Below are 20,489 nucleotides of genomic sequence, written 5' to 3' on the forward strand. Positions count from 1 at the left end.
ATACTGTGAACCATCAGATCCTCCTCTCCACCCTCTCCGAGCTGGGCATCTCCGGCGCGGCCCACGCTTGGATTGCGTCCTACCTGACAGGTCGCTCCTACCAGGTGGCGTGGCGAGAATCTGTCTCCGCACCACGTGCTCTCACCACTGGTGTCCCCCAGGGCTCTGTTCTAGGCCCTCTCCTATTCTCGCTATACACCAAGTCACTTGGCTCTGTCATATCCTCACATGGTCTCTCCTATCATTGCTATGCAGACGACACACAATTAATCTTCTCCTTTCCCCCCTCTGATAACCAGGTGGTGAATCGCATCTCTGCATGTCTGGCAGACATATCAGTGTGGATGACGGATCACCACCTCAAGCTGAACCTCGGCAAGACGGAGCTGCTCTTCCTCCCGGGGAAGGACTGCCCGTTCCATGATCTCGCCATCACGGTTGACAACTCCATTGTGTCCTCTCTCCCAGAGTGCTAAGAACCTTGGCGTGATCCTGGACAACACCCTGTCGTTCTCAACTAACATCAAGGCGGTGACCCGTTCCTGGAGGTTCATGCTCTACAACATTCGCAGAGTACGACCCTGCCTCACGCAGGAAGCGGCGCAGGTCCTAATCCAGGCACTTGTCATCTCCCGTCTGGATTACTGCAACTCGCTGTTGGCTGGGCTCCCTGCCTGTGCCATTAAACCCCTACAACTCATCCAGAACGCCGCAGCCCGTCTGGTGTTCAACTTTCCCAAGTTCTCTCACGTCACCCCGCTCCTCCGCTCTCTCCACTGGCTTCCAGTTGAAGCTCGCATCCGCTACAAGACCATGGTGCTTGCCTACGGAGCTGTGAGGGAACGGCACCTCCGTACCTTCAGGCTCTGATCAGGCCCTACACCCAAACAAGGGCACTGCGTTCATCCACCTCTGGCCTGCTCGCCTCCCTACCTCTGAGGAAGTACAGTTCCCGCTCAGCCCAGTCAAGGCTGTTCGCTGCTCTGGCACCCCAATGGTGGAACAGACTCCCTCACGACGCCAGGTCGGCGGAGTCAATCACCCACCTTCCGGAGACACCTGAAACCCCACCTCTTTAAGGAATACCTAGGATAGGATAAAGTAATCCTTCTAACCCCCCCCTTAAAAAGTTAGATGCACTGTTTGTAAAGTGGTTGTTCCACTGGATATCATAAGGTGAATGCACCAATTTGTAAGTCGCTCTGGATAAGAGCGTCTGCTAAATGACTTAAATGTAAATGTAAATAACCTTCAGTAGCTGGCTAAGGTTAGCATGCTAGCTAGTTACACTGACAGCTGTCAGTCAGTGGCCTAATTGTTGTTTCTTCTCTGAAACACGTGGAAATCACCACCACATTCCCACGAGTCAGTCTTTGAGGTGGAACATAAACAAGAATTTCAGTTCTAGGACAGGAATTACATCATCAGCAATCTAGTTGATACCGGTAAAGTTTTTTCTTTCATTTCTGCTTCTCTCATTGAGCGAGTACATTTAGGGACCAGGGATATTTCCAAATGACCAAAGGCAGCCGATAGGTCTAGAAGGATGAGAGCAGAGGAGAGAGAGTTAGCTTTAGCAGTGCGGAGCGCCTCCGTGACACAGAGAAGAGCAGTCTCAGTTGAATGAATGTTATGTGAGGACATTTCAGTTAAGATAATTAGGTGTTAGGTGAAAATAATGATTTACGAAAAAGACTATCAGCCTACCTGTCAAGAGATGAGTCTCAGCTAAACTGTGCTTATACGAGCTGTTGACATGTTGAGGGTTGATGTTTGTCTGACTCTTGTCGTTTGATAATTCCAGTGAAACCATGTTGGATTCCAGACGTCATTAATATTGGACATGCACACGAACCTGATCAAATAGCTATATTCTTTGTTCTCTCTATTCATTTCAGAAAGTATTCATACCTCTTGACTTATTCCACATCTTTGTGGTGATTGGGTGTATTGATACACCACCCAAAGTGGAATTATTAACTTTACCATGCTAAAAGGTGTATTCATTGTGTGCTTTTAGAATTGTTTTCCCATCTACTGTCACGATCGTCAAAATAACATTCGGACCAAAGCGCAGCATGATATGGGTTCCACATCTTTTTATTCGTGAAACGCACAAAACAATTTTAAAAAGCAAACGATACGTGAAACTATGGAGTGCTCACAGGCAACTACACATAAACAAGATCCCGTCGCCGGAAGCCTGGTGCGTGGAGCCGGCACAGGGGGCACCGGACTGGTGACACGCACTTCAGGGCGAGTGCGAGGAGCAGGCACAGGACGTACCGGACTGGGAAGGCGCACTGGAGGTCTAGTGCATGGAGCCGGCACAGGTGGCACCGGACTGGTGACACGCACTTCGGGGCGAGTGCGAGGAGCAGGCACAGGACGTACCGGACTGGGAACACGCACTTCAGGGCAAGTGCGAGGAGGAGACACAGGACGTACCGGACTGGGATGGCACACAGGAGGCCTAGTGCGTGGAACGGGCACAGGACATACTTTTCCTCCTCAGGACGAGTACGGAAAGCTGACTCAGGTGGCATCAAACTGATGACACGCTCCTTAGGAAGAATGTCGTGCATCATACACAAACAAAACAACTCTCTCATTTCTCTCTCCTCCAATTTCTCCATCAACTCACTGACGGTCTCTGACTCTCTCCGTTCACTCTCCTCCAATTTCTCCATCTTCTCCCAGATTGGCTCTGGTTCACCCCTCGGCTCCGCCGACCCCCCCGTGTGCCCCCCCATTTTTTTTTAATGGGGCTGTTCTTTGGGCTTTCGTTGTGGCCGCGAACCCCGGCGTCGTCGCTGTCTTCCCTTCTATCCTTGCGTCTGCTTCCAAGGACGGCTTTCGTGTCCTCCCATTATTTCCTCCCAAGTCCAGGATATCTTCTCCTCCATGATTTCCTCCCAACCCCAGGATACCCTCTCCTCCTGGGCACGCTGCTTGGTCCTCGTGTGGTGGGATCTTCTGTCACGATCGTCGAAATAACATTCGGACCAAGGCGCAGCATGATATGGGTTCCACATCTTTTATTCGTGAAATGCACAAAAMATTTTTTTTTTTAAAGCAAACGATACGTGAAGTTATGGGGTGCTCACAAGCAACTACACATAAACAAGATCCCACAAAACACAGTGGGGAAATGGCAGCCTAAATATGATCCCCAATCAGAGACGACTCAGCTTTCTCTGATTGGGAACCATACCAGGCCAACATAGAAATAAAACAATCTAGATTATCCGCCCTAGTCACACCCCGACCTAACCAAAATAGAGAATAAAAAAAGTCTCTCTATGGTCAGGGCGTGACATCAACCAATTGGTGCCCTTCTTTGCGAGGCATTGGTAAACCTTTCTGGTCTTTGTTGTTGAATCTGTGTTTGAAATTCACTGCTCGACTGAGGTACCTTACAGATAATTATATGTGTGGGTTACAGAGATGAGGTAGTTATTCAAAAATCATGTTAAACATTATAATTGCCCACAGAGTCCATGCAGCTTATTATGTGACTTGTTAAGCACATTTTTAATCTTTAACATTTTAGGCTTGTATACAAGGGGTTGTATACTTATTGACTCAATACATTACAGATTTTAATTAATTTGTAAAAATGTCTTAAAACATAATTCCACTTTGACATTATTGTGGGGACACTTTGACATTATTATTGGGGTATTGATCTTTGGGTGACGTGGGGAGCGAGGTTCTAAAATGCATAATTTATAAAATGGTCATCTTTGTTTTATGCAGACTAGCTACAAAATTATTGAAATTTGACAAATTAAAAAAGGGGAGGTGCAAAAACAGTTTGCACCCCCTATTTTAATTTGCTACATGGCAAGGCGGCCAAGTATAAGGTCGTCACTAGTTAACACAGCCACAAAGTCTTAAACCCATTTTATTTCTACATTTTTCTATTCCTGAAATTATCAACCTAACCTTAACCTCACTGCTAACCTTAACATTAGACGATAAAGCCAATTTTTGTTTTCATGAATTAGTATGATATAGCCAATTTGAACTTTGGTTTCAGCTAGATAAAACAGCTACAAAGTGTAGGCTACAGAGAAAAGCTGTTTGCCTCTCAGATGACTTRTGAATAGAAAGATCTTTGCAGCAAGTGGTTCTGAATAATAAACATTGCCATTTTGGTGGGTGGTAACAATGAAATTAACCTGTTTGGGGTGCAGCCCGACACCGGTACACTTATGACAACATCCAGCTCAAGTGCAGGGCGCGCAATTCAAAAGCTATTTTTTAAAAATATTTAACTTTCACACATTAACAAGTCCAATACAGCATATGAAAGGTGAGACATCTTGTGAATCAAGCCAACATGTCCGATTTTTAAAATGTTTTACAGGGAAGACAAAATATAAATCTATTACCTAACCACGTTAGCAAAAGACACATTTACATTTTACATTTAAGTCATTTACAGACGCTCTTATCCAGAGCGACTTACAAATTGGTGCATTCACCTTATGATATCCAGTGGAACAACCACTTTACAATAGTGAATCTAACTCTTTTAAGGGGGGGGGTTAGAAGGATATCTTTATCCTATCCTAGGTATTCCTTAAAGAGGTGGGGTTTCAGGTGTCTCCGGAAGGTGGTGATTGACTCCGCTGACGCTGGCGTCGTGAGGGAGTTTGTTCCACCATTGGGTGCCAGAGCAGCGAACAGTTTGACTGGGCTGAGCGGGAACTGACTTCCTCAGAGGTAGGGAGGCGAGCAGGCCAGAGGTGGATGAACGCAGTGCCCTTGTTTGGGTGTAGGGCCTGATCAGAGCCTGAAGGTACGGAGGTGCCGTTCCCCTCACAGCTCCGTAGGCAAGCACCATGGTCTTGTAGCGGATGCGAGTTTCAACTGGAAGCCAGTGGAGAGAGCGAGAGGAGCGGGGTGACGTGAGAGAACTTGGGAAAGTTGAACACCAGACGGGCTGCGGCGTTCTGGATGAGTTGTAGGGGTTTAATGGCACAGGCAGGGAGCCCAGCCAACAGCGAGTTGCAGTAATCCAGACGGAGATGACAGTGCCTGGATTAGGACCTGCGCCGCTTCCTGCGTGAGGCAGGGTCGTACTCTGCGAATGTTGTAGAGCATGAACCTACAGGAACGGGTCACCGCTTGATGTTAGTTGAGAACGACAGGGTGTTGTCCAGGATCACGCCAAGGTTCTTAGCACTCTGGGAGGAGGACACAATGGAGTTGTCAACCGTGATGGCGAGATCATGGAACGGGCAGTCCTTCCCCGGGAGAAAGAGCAGCTCCGTCTTGCCGAGGTTCAGCTTGAGGTGGTGATCCGTCATCCACACTGATATGTCTGCCAGACATGCAGAGATGCGATTCACCACCTGGTTATCAAGAGGGGGGAAAGGAGAAGATTAATTGTGTGTCGTCTGCATAGCAATGATAGGAGAGACCATGTGAGGATATGACAGAGCCAAGTGACTTGGTGTATAGCGAGAATAGGAGAGGGCCTAGAACAGAGCCCTGGGGGACACCAGTGGTGAGAGCACGTGGTGCGGAGACAGATTCTCGCCACGCCACCTGGTAGGAGCGACCTGTCAGGTAGGACGCAATCCAAGCGTGGGCCGCGCCGGAGATGCCCAGCTCGAGAGGGTGGAGAGGAGGATCTGATGGTTCACAGTATCAAAGGCAGCCGATAGTCTAGAAGGATGAGAGCAGAGGAGAGAGAGTTAGCTTTAGCAGTGCGGAGTGCTCCGTGACACAGAGAAGAGCAGTCTCAGTTGAATGACTAGTCTTGAAACCTGACTGATTTGGATCAAGAAGGTCATTCTGAGAGAGATAGCAGGAGAGCTGGCCAAGGACGGCACGTTCAAGAGTTTTGGGAGAAAAGAAAGAAGGGATACTGGTCTGTAGTTGTTGACATCGAGGGATCGAGTGTAGGTTTTTTCAGAAGGGGTGCAACTCTCGCTCTCTTGAAGACGGAAGGGACGTAGCCAGCGGTCAAGGATGAGTTGATGAGCGAGGTGAGGTAAGGGAGAAGGTCTCCGGAAATGGTCTGGAGAAGAGAGGAGGGGATAGGGTCAAGCGGGCAGGTTGTTGGGCGGCCGGCCGTCACAAGACGCGAGATTTCATCTGGAGAGAGAGGGGAGAAAGAGGTCAAAGCACAGGGTAGGGCAGTGTGAGCAGAACCAGCGGTGTCGTTTGACTTAGCAAACGAGGATCGGATGTCGTCGACCTTCTTTTCAAAATGGTTGACGAAGTCATCAGCAGAGAGGGAGGAGGGGGAGGAGGGGGAGGAGGATTCAGGAAGGGAGGAGAAGGTGGCAAAGAGCTTCCTAGGGTTAGAGGCAGATGCTTGGAATTTAGAGTGGTAGAAATTGGCTTTAGCAGCAGAGACAGAAGAGGAGAATGTAGAGAGGAGGGAGTGAAAGGATGCCAGGTCCGCAGGGAGGCGAGTTTTCCTCCATTTCCGCTCGGCTGCCCGGAGCCCTGTTCTGTGAGCTCGCAATGAGTCGTCGAGCCACGGAGCAGGAGGGGAGGACCGAGCCGGCCTGGAGGATAGGGGACATAGAGAGTCAAAGGATGCAGAAAGGAGGAGAGGAGGGTTGAGGAGGCAGAATCAGGAGATAGGTTGGAGAAGGTTTGAGCAGAGGGTAGAGATGATAGGATGGAAAGAGGAGAGAGTAGCGGGGGAGAGAGAGCGAAGGTTGGGACGGCGCGATACCATCCGAGTAGGGGCAGTGTGGGAAGTGTTGGATGAGAGCGAGAGGGAAAAGGATACAAGGTACTGGTCGGAGACTTGGAGGGGAGTTGCAATGAGATTAGTGGAAGAACAGCATCTAGTAAAGATGAGGTCAAGCGTATTGCCTGCCTTGTGAGTAGGGGGGGAAGGTGAGAGGGTGAGGCTAAAGAGGAGAGGAGTGGAAAGAAGGAGGCAGAGAGGAATGAGTCAAAGGTAGACGTGGGGAGGTTAAAGTCACCCAGAACTGTGAGAGGTGAGCCATCCTCAGGAAAGGAACTTATTCAGGGCGTCAAGCTCATTGATGAACTCTCCAAGGGAACCTGGAGGGCGATAAATGATAAGGATGTTAAGCTTGAAAGGGCTGGTAACTGTGACAGCATGGAATTCAAAGGAGGCGATAGACAGATGGGTCAGGGGAGAAAGAGAGAATGTCCACTTGGGAGAGATGAGGATCCCAGTGCCACCACCCCGCTGACCAGAAGCTCTCGGGGTGTGCGAGAACACGTGGGCAGACGAGGAGAGAGCAGTAGGAGTAGCAGTGTTATCAGTGGAATCCATGTTTCCGTCAGTGCCAAGACAAGACACACTTTCTAACACCATCAGTTTTTACCTCCATCACCAGCTATCACTAATTCGACCAAATAAAGATATATATAGCCACTAACCAAGAAACAACTTCATAAGATGACAGTCTGATAACATATTTATTGTATAGCATATGTTTTTTTTGAAAAATTTGCATATTTATGGTATAAATCATAAATTACATTTCAGCTACAATCAGAAATTGCACCGAAAGCAGCCAGACACCAACATCAAATGCCTAATTACTCCTCATAAAACATATCTGAGAAATACATACTGTGCAGCAATTGAAAAACAGGATTCTTGTGATTCCAGACAATATTTCCGATTTATTAAATGTTTTACAGCGAAAACAAAATGTAGCGCTATATTAGCATAGCCACATTAGCCAGACACACTTGGGCGCGCACGACCAGTTGACATGCACGACAGATATATGAAATAACATTATAAATTGGGTCTTACTTTTTCTGATCTTTCATCAGAATGTTGATCAATGTGTCCTTTGTCCAGATGATCGTTGTTTTGGATTCATAATGGCAACTTTCCACCTTAATTTAGCATGGGTACCGGTCCACTGGCACGGATCTGTCCACATAAATAAATTCAAGAGAACGGAACATGGCAAAACTCCCGAAAAAATTCAAATAATCTGATTTAAACTATATTGAAAAAACATACATTACGATGATATGGTCTCATTTATCAACTAAAAACCGAGCCGGAGATTGTTCCCGTCCAAAAACGGCAGCAAAACAGAACCAATGTCACTCCCAAGTCGCGCGTTTCAGATCTCCGGAATTGGTCGGTCACGCCAAAGAATAGCTATTATTAAACTCTAAACAAGATGAACACAAAATTCCTTCTCTCACACCCTCTTGACACCCAGAGGAAGGCATCTGAAGTTGTCCGTAGGGTCCTACGTCAAATGACCATGTATAGGCATAACGTTGAAGAGAGCAGAAGATTTCTGACATTCTACTTCCTGGTCAGGGAAAGTGCTGCCAAATGACTTCTGTTCCACTCAGAGAAAAAAATTAAAACGGTTTTAGAAAACTAGAGACTGTTTTCTATCCAATAGTATAATAATATGCATATTGTAAGAGCAAAAATTGATTAAGAGGCCGTTTGAAAATTGGCACAATTTTCCAGTTTTCCAATACGCCCCCTGCAGCCATAACAGGTTTTAAAACCCAACCTGAAACAAAATGTACAGTAGGCTGAAAATGTCAACTCATAGGAAGTGACACGTAAGAGTCACGGAAACATCTGAAGTCACACATTTGGATTTGGATTTGGCAATATATATACTTTGACTAAAATAATGCCTTATTGACTTACATTGTTTGCAACATCATGGGTAAGCTCTGGCCAGAGGCGTCCTTACCTAAGCAAAATTCCATGTAAACCATTTTCCATTGCCACACAGTCACACCTGACACTCCAGTGATCCCACTACAATCCTCCCTCCAGTTTGCTCCATCTGTCGGTCTAAGAATAACGTAGACCTATACAGAACAGAATGAGGTGTAAAACAAACAATATTTATTGAATAGAATATTTTCGATAGAATTTTTAGATAAGTGAATATTTAACATAAATAAGAAATTGTAGAAAATAATAAAATATAACACTGAGCTTTGGCTCTGCTGCCTGGTAATTAGTCCAGTCCTCACAATATTATACATTTTAGCTTTGTCTATACAATGTAAACATAAGCATATAAGCTATGGCTGCAGCTATATGTCTTAAAATAGTCAAATACAACCTATACAGCTGTGTGATTAGCTTCTGGCTATAACAATGTAAACATAAGCATTATAGCTATGGCTTGCAGCTATATGTCTTAAAATAGTCAAATAAAACCTATACAGCGTGTGTGATTAGCTTTGGCTATACAATGTAAACATAAGCATATAAGCTATGGCTGCAGCTATATGTCTTAAAATAGTAAATAAAACCTATACAGCTGTGTGATTAACCTTTGGTTCCCTCTACAGCCTGGGCATTTTCAGCATCAGCATGGCCACCAGTCTATCTGGACGGTCTGGAAGAAATTGAGAAAGTATCTCACAGTTAAATTAAGCAGTCATTTACACAAATTCGCTTCTGCCATACAATGTTAAATGTTACTAAGTGTGTAAACATTTTAATGTTTGAATTAAAATCTTACCATCAAAATATTCCTCTTCTACACTTTCTTGATGGCATAATCATCAATGATATCATCATAGGACGTGTTTCCCCATGTCATGATTTATGCTCATGTAAAGAGCCCATCCAACTAACCCCAACCCCATACTGTATTTATTTATTTATCTTGCTCCTTTGCACCCCAGTATCTCTACTTGCACATTCATCTTCTGCACATTCTACCATTCCAGTGTTTAATTGCTATATTGTAATTACTTAGCCACCATGGCCGATTTATTGCCTTACCTACCTTATCCTACCTCATTTGCACATGCTGTATATAGACGTTTTCTACTGTATTATTGATTGTATGTTGTTGTATGTGTCGAACTGCTTTGCTTTATCTTGGCCAGGTCGCAGTTGCAAATGATAACTTTTTCTCAACTAGCCTACCTGGTTAAATAAAGGTGAAATAAAAAAAATACACATTTAAATGATGGCCAGATCACTCACACGTTCCTGTGACATGGAAGACTTCAGGTAGCTTTTGATGAGCTTCAATTTTGAAAAGCTCCTCTCTGCCGATGCTACTGTTACTGGTAGAGTGACTGCAATTCTTAGGGCTATCCAAAAGGGTAGGATAGAGTTCCTCCAGGTTTTTCTCACAGAGAAAGGATAGCAGCTCAAAGGCAGTCATCTTATCTGATGGCAGATCAGGTCAATTCTGAATCTCGTGTGCCAGATCCATTCCACTGATGTCACAGTCATCTCTGAAGGTTAGGGTGTTTTCAACTCCCATGCAGTGAGCCTTTAAATATTCACTGGACATCTGAGAGGCAGTGCTGAAGTTCAGCAGCACTCCATATTTGGTTTTCACCTTGTTGAGTGTTTCAAATCTCTCATCCATGGATGTCACAGCAGAGTCGACCACAATGTTGAAGAAGTTGACTTCAAGGTTTTTGGCAAGCAAGCAAGCAAGACACAGGCAGACCAAGAGATGCACTGCCCAGCTAGGTTAGCAAGACAGACACACTAGAGCTAGCACATCAACTTAACATTACAGTTATTTGCTGACAACAAACTTGGCGAGGAGAGTACACAAGTTTACCTGATTGCTGTTCCCACAATTCACTCTCCTGGTTTAAAAAAATATATATATATTTYCGTATATATTTATTTAAAATGTCTCTGAATTAGTATTTTGATATATCAATATGACGTTTCAATATGAGGTATATATGACCTCATTGATTTACTGTGCTCTACAGTAAGCAAAGGCAGTGCACTTTACCCAGGCAGCCTTGTGGGATAACCATTTTATTTACGAGGGACTTCAGTTTGGCATCAACCCTGTGCTCACTGACCTGAATGTCGGATGGCTACGGTCATGCTAGTGGTGTGGAGTAAGAAAGGGAACATTAAAAACGGGACATTATGAATCACTGGCATCTCTTAAATAGGCTTGAAATTATTTTGCTATTTATGCATGTGAACCAATGAGCATGAGGTAGCTAGTGATGTGAACAAGTCTGGTGTCCCGGTAGAACTTTCATAGAGCAAAAGCAAGTGTCTCTCAAAATTAGCTTGCATCAAATTCTGACTTGGTGTCAGATGTGGCATGGAGTCAATACACATTTTAAATTAGCTACTCTTGTTGTCAAAGAAAACATTGAAAGCATTCCAACATGTGCATTTAAAAAAAACATGCAGATAACTGCTAAGTATGTACAGTGGGGAGAACAAGTATTTGATACACTGCCGATTTTGCAGGTTTTCCTACTTACAAAGCATGTAGAGGTCTGTAATTTTTATCATAGGTACACTTCAACTGTGAGAGACGTAATCTAAAACAAAAATCCAGAAAATCACATTGTATGATTTTTAAGTAATTAATTTGCATTTTATTGCATGACATAAGTATTTGATACATCAGAAAAGCAGAACTTAAATTGGTTAGAGAAACCTGTTTGCATAACAAGAGATCATACGTTTCCCTGTAGTTCTTGACTAGGTTTGCACACACTGCAGCAGGGGAATTTTGGCCCACTCCTCCCTACAGGATCATCTCCAGATCCTTCAGGTTTCGCGGGCTGGCGCTGGGCAATACGAACTTTCAGCTCCCTCCAAAGATTTTCTATGGGTCAGGTCTGGAGACTGGGCTAGGCCACTCCAGACCTTGATATGCTTCTACGGAGCCACTCCTAGTTGCCCTGGTGTGTGTTTTGGTCGTTGTCATGCTGGAAGACCCAGCCATGACCCATTCTTCAATGCTCTTACTGAGGGAAGGAGCGTTGTTGGCCAAGATCTGCGCTATACATGGCCCCATCCATCCTCTCCTCAATTACAGTGCATCGTCCTTCCCCTTTGCAGAAAAGCATCCCCAAAGAATGATGTTTCCACCTCCATGCTTCACGTTGGATGGATGTTCTTGGGGTTGTACTCATCCTTCTTCTTCCTCCAAACACGGTGAGTGGAGTTTAGACCAAAAACTCTATTTTTTGTCCATCAGACCACATGACCTTTCTCCCATTACCTCCTCTGGATCATCCAGATGGTCATTGGCAAACTTCGACGGGGCCTGGACATGCGCTGGCTTGAGCAGAGGGGACCTTGCGTGCGCTGCAGGATTTTAATCCATGACGGCGTAGTGTGTTACTAATGGTTTTCTTTGAGACTGTGGTCCCAGCTCTCTTCAGGTCATTGACCAGGTCCTCCGTGTAGTTCTGGGCTGATCCCTCACCTTCCTCATGATCATTGATGCCCCACGAGGTGAGATCTTGCATGGAGCCCCAGACCGAGGGTGATTGACCGTCATCTTGAACTTCTTCCATTTCTAATAATTGCACCAACAGTTGTTGCCTTCTCACCAAGCTGCCTGCCTATTGTCCTGTAGCCCATCCCAGCCTTGTGGCAGTCTACAATTCTATCCCTGATGTCCTTACACAGCTCTCTGGTCATGGCCATTGTGGAGAGGTTGGAGTCTGTTTGATTGAGTGTGTGGACAGGTGTCTTTTATACTGGTAACGAGTTCAAACAGGTGCAGTTAATACAGGTAATGAGTGGAGAACAGGAGGCTTCTTAAAGAAAAACTAACAGGTCTGTGAGAGCCGGAATTCTTACTGGTTGGTAGGTGATCAAATACTTACGTCATGCAATAAAAAGCAAATTAATACTTAAAAATCATACAATGTAATTTTCTGGATTTTTGTTTTAGATTCCGTCTCTCACAGTTGAAGTGTACCTATGATAAAAATGACAGACCTCTACATGCTTTGTAAGTAGGAAAACCTGCAAAATCGGCAGTGTATCAAATACTTGTTCTCCCCACTGTATGTAGTGAAAAAGGGGCATATCCAGCCATATAGTTTGCTATCAGGTATCAAGGTAAGACCCAGATGCAGACACATCAAATTGACAATGGTTTAATATTTCAACAGCGGCGTGCAATAGACAGGTCAAGGCAGGCAGGGGTCAGTAAACCAGAGGTGGGGCAAAGGTAAAGGTCGACAGGCAGCTACAGGGGCAGGCAGAGTGGTCAGGCAGGCRGGCTCAGAGTCAGGACAGGCAAGGGTCAAAATCAGGAGGGCGAGAAAAAGAGAGACTGAGAAAAGCAGGCGCTGATAACAAATACGCTGGGGTACTTGACAAACAAGCGAACTGGCAACAGACAAACAGAGAACACAGGTATAAATGCACAGGGGATAATGGGGAAGATGGGAGACACCTGGAGGGGGGTGGAGGCAATCACAAGGACAGGTGAAACAGATCAGGGTGTGACAGTTTGCCAGACTCTACACTTTATTACTTCATAGATTCTGAATTTAGGTGTCCTACATAGCACATACTCGTGAATTACCTAACATTTGAGAGATGTATTTTAGGGACAAGACGCATCTAAATAAATCCAACATTTATGGGTGTTGTGAGATACAATATATTTCAGTAACTCAAATTTAAACATGATAGTGCACCTTTATTTTTACTTGACAGTTTTAGACGCTTGTAAAGTACATATTTAAAGACTTAATTCAAACATCTCTTTCTTACTTAAAAGCTGCAATATGTAACTTTTTGGGCGGCCTGACGAAATTCACATAGAAATGGAAGTTATAGATCTGTCATTGAAAGAAAGTCTAAGAAGCGGTAGATATGTTATATTAGCTCTATTTTATGCTTCCTGTTCTGCTTGCTTTTTGCGTATGTTTACATTCAGTTTTGTACACCAGCTTCAAACAGCTGAAAATACTATATTTGGGGTTATTTAACACTAGAACCGCCTTGCCTATCAGCCTTTAAGTACCCGCTAGAGAACATTGCCAGGCGTTCACTTTAGCATATGCATCAGATGCATATCAACCCGCAAGATGCAGCACTTAATAAATAGTGCATAAACTCATGATTACACTATTGTTCTTGTAAATTCCATCAACCTCATCATTCAGTTAGGCCTCATTTAAATTTGATTGTGATGTAACTTGCACAATTATTGCCAATTCCATCCATTTGTTATTCATTCAGTGGGCTGCCTTTGTTTGCTTCGCTGGATAGAGTCAAGGATATGTTTCGTCATTCTAAAGGCCCACTGCAACATGTAGCATGTTCTGGTTTCCTTGACAATAAATGTGATTAGTAATAGAGTTATTGTAAATAAAACAGTCCCATAACAGCTTATTTTTACAAAGAAAAAATGTTAATGAGAATATCAACCCCCAAGAGGCGCAATCAAGTTATTTGCTGCTGATAAAAAGGCATAACACAAACTCATCATTACACTATCGTCTTTCTAAATTAAATCCAACTCTTCACCCTCCTTATCATTCTGTTAAGCCTAATTTAAATCGAATTTTGAAGTAAGGTGCACAATTATCACCCATTCATACATTTGTCATTCATTCAGTGAGAAGAGAGAGAYGTATTAGCGCCTGGCTGAGTGCCAATGTCCTACAATACATTGTCTTGGCGGGTTAAGTTAAGAATAGGTTTGAAAAAGGCTCTAAATACTTCTGATTTCAAAATTCTGAGATATGAGCAGTGTAAAATACAAACATTCAGGAAAAGTCACAGCTTATTTTGGTCCGAATTTTGTAAAATTTACAAAATCAAACGTCAGTGGCGGCCTATGCCGGTTCTAGTGTTATTTCACAGTGGTTTAGATGGTACAATGATTCTCTACACTCTGAGTACTGGTTTTACAGTGCCTTGCGAAGGTATTCATCCGCCTTGGAGTTTTTCCTATTTTGTTGCATTACAACCTCTAATTTAAATGGATTTTTATTTGGATTTCATGTAATGGACATACACAAAATAGTCCAATTGGTGAAATTGGTGAAGTGAAATTAAAAAAATAACTTGTTTCAAAAAATAAAAACGGAAAAGTTGTGCGTGCATATGTATTCACCACCCTTGCTATGAAGCCCCTAAATTAGATCTGGTGCAACCAATTACCTTCAGAAGTCACATAATTTGTTAAATAAAGTCCACCTGTGTGCGTTCTAAGTATCACATGATCTATTAAATGATCTCAGTATATATACACCAGTTCTGAAAGGACACAGAGTCTGCAACACCACTAAGCAAGGGGCATCCACCAAGCAAGCGGCACCAAGGAGATCTCCACACAGGTCAGGGACAAAGTTGTGGAGAAGTACAGATCAGGGTTGGGTTATAAAAAAAGATCTGAAACCTTGAATATCCCACGGAGCACCATTAAATCCATTATGAAACAACAAACCTGCCAAGAGAGGTCCGCCCACCAAAACTCACGGACCAGGCAAGGAGGGAATTATTCAGAGAAGCAACAAAGAGACCAAAGATAACCCTGAAGGAGCTGCAAAGCTCCACGGCGGAGATTGGAGTATCTGTCCATAGGACCACTTTAAGSCGTACACTCCACAGAGCTGGGCTTTACGGAAGAGTGTCCAGAAAAAAGCCATTGCTTAGATAAAAAAATAAGCAAGCAAGTTTGGTGTTTGCCAAAAGGCATGTGGGAAACTGCAAAAACATATGGAAGAAGGTACTCTGGTCAGATGAGCCMAAAATTGYGATTTTTGGCCATCAACGAAAATGCTATGTCTGGCGCAAACCCAACACCTCCCATCACCCCGAGAACACTATCTCCACAGTGAAGCATGGTGGTGGCAGCATCATGCTGTGGGGGTGTTTTTCTTTGGCAGGGTCTGGGAAACTGGTCAGAATTGAAGGAATGATGGATGGTGCTAAATACAGGGAAATTCTTGAGAGAAACCTGTTTCAGTGTTCGAGATTTGAGTCTGGGACGGAGGTTCACCTTCCAGCAGGACAATGACCCTAAGCATACTGCTAAAGCAACACTTGAGTGGTTTAAGGGGAAACATTTAAATGTCTTGGAATGGCCTAGTCAAAGCCCAGACCTCAATCCAATTGAGAATCTGTTTTATAAATAAAAACATTAACAAATATATGACATTTTCCGCTAACTAAATAATCTGGTTGTTATATCCATATAACAACCAACTAAATAATCTGGTTGTTATATCCATAACTAAGCCAATCAGATGTTTTATTATTAATTATTTATTATTTGGTCTTATTTTACTGTTAAATTAACCTTGCGTTGTTTTACACAGAAGCCATTTTTGTAAATTTGACATTTATCTCAGGTGGGCCTAAACGGTATAGTAGCAGAAAAAGCACTACCTCAATACAGAATGTAAAATTACAATAAAGCAATATTGTAGAAAAATGATCTCAATACTAACTTTGCATAATATTGTGATATATAGTGTATATTGATACACCAAATCATTGGTTTCCAAATATTTTATGAGTAGACTTTGCTATTCTGTTTTTTTCACCATGAATCACTGTTGTTCCAATTAAGCCCGGTTTGCATTGAAACACATGGGGATATGCTGATATCCGTGTGATGATATCTGTAATATTCAATGAACATGAGCATATGTATGTTTTTTGTTCAGATTTAAGTTAATTAAAACACACATCTACAGTTAACGGCTGCCATTTTACGGGGTTCCAACCAATTGTACTGTTTTATAGTTTTTTTTACGCTGTTTGTGATTTATTTTGTAAATAAATGTTTCTGCCATTATCTCTCATGACTGAAAATAGCTTCTAAATATCAGAACAGCGATTACTCACCTCGAACTGGAMAAAGATTTTTAATTTAATAACGAGTCGGACACAAAGGATTTACTACAGATACCGAGATACGATAGATACGAGGCCCAAATCCCCATAATTTGCATGAAGAATAGACACCGATACAGGGAACGCAGGTCCGGGTGCATTGTGAGTATTCGTCGGCGAGTGGGTAACACGGCTCTACCATTCGTATTATTGGCCAACGTGCAATCATTGGAGAATAAACTGGATGACCTCTGTTCAAGACTCTCCTACCAACGGGACATTAAAACCTGTAAAAGCACTAAAAGCTGTTTCACTGAGTCGTGGCTGAACGATGACATGGATAATATACAGTTGGCTGGGTTTTCCGTGCATCGGCAAGACAGAACAGCTGCCTCTGGTAAGACAAGGTGTGACGTCTGTGTACATTTGTCAATAACAGTGCACGAAATCTAATATTAAGGAAGGCCATAAGCAAAAAAGAAAATGCTCATCCAGGGGCAGCACTCCTAGTGGCCGTGGACTTTAACGCAGGCAAACTTAAATCATTTTGACCTAATTTCTACCAGCATGTTACATGTGCAACCAGAGAGGAAAAAAACTAGAGACTTCCTTTACTCCGCACACAGAGACGCGTACAAAGCTCTCCCTCGCCCTCTATTTGGCAAATCTGACTATAAATACATCCTGCTGATTCCTACCTACAACAAAAACTAAAGCAGGAAGTATCAGTGACTCGCTCAATACGGAAGTGGTCAGATGACACAGATGCTAATCTACTGGACTGTTTTGCTAGCACAGACTGGAATATGTTCCGGGACTCATCCGATGACGTTGAGGAGTATACCACATCAGTCACCGCCTTCATCAATAAGGGCATCAATGACGTTGTCCCGAAAGTGACTACGTACATACCCCAACCAGAAGCCATGGATTACATGCAACATCCGCACTGAGCTAAAGGGTAGAGCTGCCGCTTTCAAGGAGTGGGACTCTAACCCGGATGCTTATAAGAAATCCCGCTATGCACTCAGATGAACCATCAATCAGGAAAACGTGAATACAGGACTAAGATTGAATCCTACTACACCGGCTCTGACGCACGTTGGATGTGGCAGGGCTTGGAAACTATTACGGACTACAAAGGAACGCTCAGCCACGAGCTGCCCAGTGACCGAGCCGACCAGACAAGCTAAATGACTTATATGCACACTTCAAGGCAAACAAAACTGAAGCATACTTGAGAGCACCAGCTGTTCCGGACAACTGTGTGATCACCGACTGTGTGATCACCGCTCGCCGTAGCCGATGTGAGTAAGACCTTTAAACAGGTCAACATTCACAAAGCCGCAGGGCCAGACAGATTACTAGGATGTGTACTCCGAGCATGTGCTAACCAACTGGCAAGGGTCTTCACTGATATTTTAAACCTCTCCCTGACCGAGTATGTAATACCTACATGTTTCAAGCAGACCACCATAGTCCCTGTGCCCAGGAACACCAAGGTAACCTGCCTAAATGACTACCGACCCGTAGCACTCATGTCTGTAGCCATGGTGCTTTGAAAGGCTGGTCATGGCTCACATCAACAGCATCAACAGCATCATCCCAGAAACCCTAGACCCACTCCAATTTGCATACCGCCCCAACAGATCGACATATGACGCTCCCTTTCCCACCTGGACTAAAAGAACACCTATGGGAGAATGCTGTTCTTTGACTACAGCTCAGCGTTCAACACCATAGTGCCCTCAAAGCTCATCACTAAGCTAAGGACCTTAGGAGTAAACACCCCCCTCTGCAACTGGATCCTGTTCTTCCTTACGGGACTTCCTGATGGGCCGCCTCCAGTTGGTAATTGTAGGCAACAACACATCTGCCACGCTGATCCTCAACACTGGGGCCCCTCAGGGATGCGTGCTTAGTCCCCTCCTGTACTCCCTGTTCACCCATGACTGCGTGGCCAAACACGTCTCCAACAAGCGCCGTTTGCCAACGACACAACGGTGGTAGGCCTGATCCCTAACAACGATTAGACAGCATATAGGGAGGACCTGGCAGTGTGGTGCCAGGACAACATCTTCTCCCTCAACGTGATCAAGACAAAGGAGTTGATCGTGGACTACAGGAAAAGGAGGGCCGAGCACACCCCCATTCTAATTGACGGGGCTGTAGTGGAGCAGGTTGAGAGTGTCCACCTCACCATCATGGTCCATCAACTATCATGGTTCAAACACACCAAGACAGTTGTGAAGAGGGCACGACAATGCCAATTCTCCCCCAGGAGACTGAAAAGATTTTGCATGGGTCCTCAGATCCTCCAAAAGTTATACAGCTGCACCATCGAGAGCATCCTGACTGGTTGTATCACCGCCTGCTATGGCAACTGCGCAGTCTCTGACCGCAAGGCGATACAGAAGGTAGTGTGTACGGCCCAGTACATCATGGGGCCAAGCTTCCTGCTATGCAGGACCTCTATACCAGGGGGTGTCAGAGGAAGGCCCTAAAAATTGCCTAATACTCCAGCCACCCTAGTCATAGACTGTTCTCTCTGCTACCGCACAGCAAGTGGTACCGGAGCACTACGTCTAGGTCCAAGAGGCTTCTTTACAGCTTCTCACGCCCAAGCCATAAGATTGCTGAACAGCTAATCAAATGGCTACCCGGACCATTTGTATTGGTATTTTTTTTACGCTGCTGCTATTCGCTATTTATTATCTATGCATAGTCACTTTACCCCTACCTACATGTCCATATTACCTCCATTACTTCAACTAACCTGTACCCCCGCACAATGACTTGGTATCGGTACCCCCTGTTTATAGCCTCGTTATTGTTATTTTATTGTTCCTCGTTTATTTTTTAGTTTAGTTTATTTTTTAAATATTTTTTTTAGCTCTTATTTTTCTTAAAACTAGATTGTTGGTTAAGGGCTTTTAAGTAAATATTTCAGTGTAAGGTTGTATTCGGCACATGACAAATAAAATGTTATTTTACTTGATGCATATTATGGATCTTGTGCCTTTACCATGGTGCCTTTACCATGATTGGAAACTATTAGGAACAATTAGAAACCTCGTTACTCTCCCTAAGACGTTTGGAGTGGACAGGCAGTCGTTGATGCAGAGAGAGAAGAATAAGATCAGGGTTGAAGGATATCAGGGATAGAAGACCTACAGGTGGTGGACAAAGATGCGAACAAATGAGGGACATGAATAGGACTATTGAGCAGTGGTGGAAAACAGTACCCAAATGTCATACTTGAGTAAAAGTATAGATTTTGTTATAGAAAAAGACTCAAGTAATAGTGAAAGTCACCCAGTAAAATACTACTTGAGTAAAAGTCTAAAACGATTTTGTTTTAAATGCACTTATGTATCAAAAGTAAATGTAATTGCTAAAATATACTTAAGTATCAAAAGTAATTTTAAATTCCTTACATTAGGGAAATCAGTCGGCACAATTATCTTGTTTTTTATTTATTTACAGATAGCCAGGGGCACACTCCAACACTCAGACATAATTTGCAAATGAAGCATTTGTGTTTAGTGAGTCCGCCAGATCAGAGGCAGTAGGGATGACCAGGGTTGTTCTCTTGATAAGTGTTTAAATTGGACCATTTCTGTCCTGCTAAGCATTCAAAAGTTATTTTGGGTGTCAGGGTAAATGTATGGAGTAAAAAGTACATTATCTGCTTTAGGAATGTAGTGAAGTCAAAATAAAAGTTGTCAAAAATAGAAAGTAAAGTACAGATACCCCCCAAAAACTCCTTAAAAGTAGTACTTGAAAGTATTTTTACTTATGTACTTTTCACCACTGCTATTGGGCGACTACTCATGCACCTTTGGGTTGGGCATTGTCATATTGTTGTCTTTCATCCAGGTAATTCAGTTTTTTTGTCTACCACCTGTACCTTTATAATACACAA

At 43.7% G+C, this 20,489-nt stretch overlaps 1 protein-coding gene across 1 annotated transcript in view; it reads left to right on the forward strand.

The window, feature by feature from the left end:
* The window catches only part of LOC111959248 (uncharacterized), a 43,505-nt gene that overhangs the window by 8,865 nt on the left and 14,151 nt on the right, over positions 1-20,489 (forward strand). The gene's annotated exons all lie outside the window — the stretch shown is intronic.

The sequence above is a fragment of the Salvelinus sp. IW2-2015 genome, linkage group LG36, assembly GCF_002910315.2.
Source record: "Salvelinus sp. IW2-2015 linkage group LG36, ASM291031v2, whole genome shotgun sequence".
In the NCBI taxonomy this organism is placed as follows: Eukaryota; Metazoa; Chordata; class Actinopteri; order Salmoniformes; family Salmonidae; genus Salvelinus; species Salvelinus sp. IW2-2015.